The sequence below is a fragment of the Vidua chalybeata genome, chromosome 6 (genome assembly GCF_026979565.1).
Source record: "Vidua chalybeata isolate OUT-0048 chromosome 6, bVidCha1 merged haplotype, whole genome shotgun sequence".
NCBI classification, from domain to species: domain Eukaryota; kingdom Metazoa; phylum Chordata; class Aves; order Passeriformes; family Viduidae; genus Vidua; species Vidua chalybeata.
The window spans coordinates 58667063-58673062 of NC_071535.1; the positions used below are offsets into that span (position 1 = coordinate 58667063).

Consider the following 6000-nt stretch of genomic DNA (forward strand, 5'->3'; position numbering starts at 1 on the left):
GCTTATTGCTTTCTTTCTCTAATAAAACTGCCTTATCTCACCCTGCTGGTTGTCCTTCATCTTACTCTCTCCCCTGTCCCATTGGGAAAGGGAGTGATAGAGCGACTCAGTGAGCACCTGGCATCCAGCCAAGGTCAACTGACTACGCCCCTTTACCTCACTGTTTTGTGGATTAGTCTGGCCTTAAGTTGCTACAGAATTTAAGAAAAACTTAAGCATACAATGAGGTCTCCCCTCAGTTTCCTCTCCTCCAGTGGAACAGACCAAGTGCCCTCAGCCTCTCTTCACAGTTTCCCAGAGCTCCATGGCTCGCTCCGCTCCTGGCTCAGTGCCTCAAACACAGGATGTCCTCCCTACAGCCCCAGCCTTGGGCAGCTCTGTCCTTCCTACTGAGCTCTGTGTCCAGCTCAGGGTGCCTCCTGTGCCAGCCACACTTGCTCCAGCAGTTGCTGCCACAAGCACTAGGCACATCACTGCCATTGCTGGGCAGCCTCAGGCAGGGCCACACTTCACTGAGCACCAATTCCAAGATCTTGGCCCAAAGCTACTGGAATCTAAATCCCAACTCCAGATACAAATATCACCGGGATTTAATACTCCTCTATTTGCTGCACTTCTGTATACATGATTTATCTCAGGAAGATACAGAGTGTGCGGAGCTATGTCTATGTTCCGCAACTAAAAAATGTCTTAAGAAATATGTCAGCTGACTACATATGCTCATTCTCTTTCTGCAGTTATTCTCTATGCATGTATAACGTCGTAGAACTAACACACAATTTCTGTTATTTTGGAGTTCCATTCTCCTCTGCTTTGAGGGATCTAGGCCTGGAGGTGGCCTGCAGATTGTCCTGCCGCCACAGACGCCCCAGCCTAGCCTAGAAGTGCCTTGCGTGTGCTGCTCCAAGTGCATCTTCAAAGGAAAGGCTGTGCTTCATGAAAAGCTCTTCCAGAACAAATCATCTCCTACTTTCCAGCCTCAGTCTTTTTTCTGCTCTATTTCTTGACCTTTCCTCTTGCACCAACTGTCTGTGACATGAACCAGCAGGTCTTTCCTGAGCTGCTGCTTTCTTCTTTAATGGACGGATAGAAAGAATCAGGAGAGAAGCCCCTCTGAATGTCCTAAGAGTTGAGCAGCACTCAATGGCACAGCCTCCTTTGCTGCCGGCAGGTCAGCAGCTCACCCCCTGCAGCTGCTCAGCCCTGAACATGCTGCTAAGTGCCATGTTCCTGCAACACTAGCTTGGCAGGAGGCTCAGGAGAAGCTGGGGAGAGGTGAGGGACGGGCTCGGGCAGGTGGAGGCAGGAGCCCACAAAGCCGTGGGCCAAGGTGGTGACAGGCGAGGCCTGAGAGCCGGCACGGGGCAGCAAAGCTGGGCATGCCCCGGGGCTCCTGGGCCTCCTGCCCAGACCTGTGGCCAGGGCCCCGAGGCTGAGCTCCCTCAGCCCCTGGGCAGCAATGGGGCCCACACTGAGCCCCAGGGAGCTGCAGGCGCACCTCTTGCTCCTGCAGGCTCTGCCTGGGCCAGCCCAGCCAGGCTCTCCCACAGAGGCCGCAGCCAGAGCCACGGGGCTCATGCCCTGCCCTCCTCGTTCTGTGTCTTGCAGCCCCTCAGCTTCCACAGGGAATTGCTGCCAGGGCCATGGGGCTCATGCCCTGCCCTCATCATTCTGTGTCTTGCAGCCCCTCAGCCTTCGCAGGGAATTGCTTCCAGGGCCGCCGCTGCCAGAGCCACGGGGCTCATGCCCTGCCCTCCTCGTTCTGTGTCTTGCAGCCCCTCAGCTTCCGCAGGGAATTGCTGCCAGGGCCACGGGGCTCATGCCCTGCCCCTCCTCGTTCTGTGTCTTGCAGCCCCTCAGCCTCCACAGGGAATTAATGCCAGGGCCACGGGACTCATGCCCTGCCCTCCTCGTTCTGTGTCTTGCAGCCCCTCAGCTTCCGCAGGGAATTGCTGCCAGGGCCGCTGCTGCCACGGCTGCTCAGGAACAACCGTGGCCTGATGGAGCTGTGTCTGCAGCACCCCTCTGCACACAAGGCACTGCCGAGAGAGAGGAGCCAGATGTGGCGTTTGGAAGAGGAGGAGAATCCGCTTCTCCCCTCGAACATGTCTCTCAGGCTCCAGCCCCGCTTTGGGCTAGTGGCACGTGGGAGGGAATGCATGACCAGTGCCAACACCAGGCACGGGGACATTCCTGAGCATAGCTGTGCTAAAGCCCCTCATCTTTAGTCATTGTTTTTAGGAAAGTTTTTACTTGGAAGTTGTATTTTTCAATTTTAAGAAAGTTGATGGTTGTTGGGCAATGGGGTCCTAGTATTTCCCGCTGTTAGTTGTAGCTTTTAAAAGTCTTAAAGTTCAATAAGGCTCAGGTTTTCCATACATTGCCATGATCTTTTGCTGTTCCACACGAGATGGGAGGCAGCAATTCATGGGTTTGCACGGGAGCTCCACACCAGCACTCCTGCACCAACATATTGCTACTTCCAAAAGACTTTCCTTTTGTTTACAAAATAAAGAGACATGCTTATAAGAAGTTATCACAGGAATAGAGAAGGAAGCCCTCAGAGGAACCCTTGGATGAGAGCCAAGAGTTTCTTCAAAAACCAGTATGATACTAGCAAGTGGAGATCACCCCATCTGGAATTCACAAATTTCTAGGTATGCCTCGACTCGGGTTGAACTCCAGGTTTTAGAACTGCGGAGGAGAATATTTCAAAGCATAAGCTTCAAATGACTTATAAAAAGAAAAACACTGAATTGTTTATTCCTTTTTTTCGTCTTAAGTAGCCTGCACACTAAGGAATATACTTTTTTTAAAATAAAATCACCTACTTTTATACAGTTCAAGACAGGAGAGGGCATGAATTTCTATTCACCTCTCCATGTTCAACACACAGCATGTTCACTCACAGAATAATAACCACCAGGCAGCAAAACTTCATGATCATCTAAAGAAACATGCAGCTGAATTGCCCTATGTAGGTATTCCAGTTTACCTTCCTGTTCTTTATGCTATTTGCTTTATAATGGCTGGAACAGTCTTTTCTGCCCCACAGAAATCTTCTTTAAAAACATGACTAGGTCCTGGAGTCTAGAACAGAACGTGTGAGCTCAAGAAAACTTTTGGAATTCTTACTGTTACTGAAATACTAAACACCACATATTTAAATTATAAAGTCCCCTGCAGGGTGGCTTTACAATGGAAATTTCATGAATAAAAGATATTCAGGAGTCCTATTTTATCCCATTGAACCTACACAGTTCAAAAAAGTTACAAGAACACATGGTTTTAAGAGTAAAGCGCAATCTGTTTATATTGTACCACACCTCTTCCTCAGAACATCTCAGTTGCTCATTTTCACCTACCCAGTTTTATGGCCTTGGTTTTGTTAGATAATTTCCTCTATAGGATTACATTCCACTGGCCTCTTGCCAAAAAACATTTGGACTAGGAGAGATGAAATCTTCAGCCATCAACACAATAGTGTAGCTGACATACATCTTCAGGCAACTGCAGTCTGACATCTATGAACAGCACTGTGCTAAACACAAATTTCACTAAATGTTACTAGGATGGTGTTTCTACCTAGTTGTTGATAAAAACGTGCAATATAGACTGTAAAGTGTGGGAATCACAGCAGACATTGCTTCTCTGTAGATTGTAAAAAATACTATTATTTTAGCAACAGAAATTCTGCCCAAGGCTCCTGTTATTTACAGCAACCTCACGCTTTCCCCTGCAGGGCCTGCCTCAACAAGCTTCTGTGTCTTTCACCAGAGTGCTAGAAGGTTCTGCTGCAAATGTTTCAGAAACAAAGTTTTTAAACCTGAGAACTGATGTCAGTTTTTGGCGGGTCCTCCTCCTGCATCTGGACTTCTCAGCTCAAGTCTCTCAGGAAGAAATGACGCAGAACCAGGATTCACATACTGATTTGTATGGTAAGCAACCCACAAAAACAACATTGTAACCTTTTGCAGTAAAATTGAAAGAGGAAAGGGTAGACTGAAGGTGGAGGTTTTTGGGAAAAGATAGGAAAACACCCTGAAAGCAAAGGGAAAAAACAAGGTACAATGAAAATGATACATTTAGTATTAAGTGTTCACCTGTGACTCTATGCTTTGGTTTTTGCTCTAAGGGGAAGGAAGGACCACAGGTAGGACTAAAGAGAAACATCTAATCTGATGTTTATTTCCTGGTGATACTAATTTCTTTTGCTTCTTGCTGTAAAAGACTTGGGGAAAAAAAAAACCCAAACATGTTTCAATGTAATTCTTCCTGCAGCTCAATCAATTTCCACCAGTTTTAACTTAGATTTATCTATCAGATTCCAAGCATTATTTCAATGCAATGCTGTGTTTTGAGGATGACTCATCAGTCAAATAATATTACTGTGAAATATAACTCAGTGATACCAGGCTGCAGAACACACTGCTAGCTGTTAAGAGCAGTACTAATTCCAGTTGCAAATTTTGATTATAGGAAAAACAGGTAGGCTTAATTTGGGAGTTATTTCCATTGGGATTTTCATTAAACAGGACCTCCTGTTTGCTATGCAAACTCTGAACAAGCTCATTATTTACCGTTTCTATCAGTAGAAGTTTTCATGCTTGTAAGTGCACTCTGACACATTCTAATAATTAAATGGCGCTGGAAACACTCATCATACAGCAATACAGTGAGTTTGGTGTTTTGGAATAGGATATCTGTTTGGGAACATGTTTTACGGCCAGTTTGTGGCAAAGAGAAGAACTTGTGAAATAGGCAATAATTGTCTTACTCTCCTAGCAACTTAGATTTTTTCTATTTTTCAGAAAAGTCAAACTGATATCATGTACCATCTTGAAAGTTCCGTTTCAAGGTCCTTTTTACAAGGCCTGAACAGAAAAGTTTCATGTCACTAAACCTTCAAGGGCAAAATAAATACCAAGCCCCTAAGAAAATTGTTCTAAAAGTGAGCCAGTCCTCCTGGACCTTTTTTTTTTTCCTTTCTTTGTTATTCAGAGTTGTAGGAAATAACTTCCCTTGATTTGGGGGGAGGTGTTTGTTGTTTTTGTTATTTTCTTAAAGCAAATGAAATTAATGGTTGTGACAAACAGAAAAGGAGGAGTAAAAGTAAAGCACCACCAGCTTCCTTCATTAAAGTTTGTTTTCCACTTCACTGTGTCTAGTAAAAGAGCCCAGGAATATCTCTACAACCCAGGAATGCTGCATTATTTTGTTTTGTTTAAATGAGGTAACACACGCCAATCCAGCAGCAAGAAAAGATTCTTTCTTTGCTGCAGTGAGAGTATGTGCAGCAAATAGCTTCCATTAGTTCACAGATTCAAATTTATCTCCATCACTGTCACAGAGAGACAAAACATCAATTGTTGGTCAAAGGCTAGAGAACATTTGGACAATAGGGAGCAGAAAATATTCCAAACTAATTCATGTCTACCATAAAAAAGATACCAATTTATACAAATCATGTTTTTAAAAAAATGTGGAGACAAATATGACTACAATAATCACATTATTTCCTTAAAAACCGTTACCTTTGGGCAACATCAACACAAATAGAATTAATAACTCGTTGAGAAATATTAATTTCTTTCCTTTCAAAAAAGGTGAAAAGCATTAGTCTCTAATCTGACTTTAAAGCCTTTGCCTAGAAACGAAATATGTTTTCCCTTCCCTCCAAGTTGTTGCACAGAAAGGCTTTTTTTTGTGGAAAAAATATTTTTTTATTTAAATTAAAAAATAAATATATTATTTGATTACCATTGTAACTCAGAGTTCATTCTAATGCTGTGGTACTTCTAATGCTGTGTTACTTCTAAATTCTTGACATTCTTAGAGTGAAATAAAAAGAAACCAGTCAAAAACATATACACTTCCAGTAAAAAAGAAAGAATCTGTGGACTAATTTAGAAAAAAAGTAATACAAAATTCTGTTCACAACCCTGTAGGATATTAACAAAACTTTTTGAAACTAGTAAATCTGTCATGCTTTTAAAAACA

The 6000-nt window shown here is 43.7% G+C and overlaps 1 long non-coding RNA gene across 1 annotated transcript; it reads left to right on the forward strand.

Annotated features, from left to right (window-relative positions):
* Nucleotides 1-1290: 1290 nt before the first annotated feature.
* Nucleotides 1291-5611, forward strand: LOC128789756 (uncharacterized). Its single transcript, XR_008431520.1, has 3 exons — nucleotides 1291-2657; nucleotides 3743-3938; nucleotides 4812-5611. It is a non-coding gene; the product is annotated as an uncharacterized LOC128789756 (long non-coding RNA).
* The last annotated feature ends 389 nt before the right edge of the window (nucleotides 5612-6000 follow it).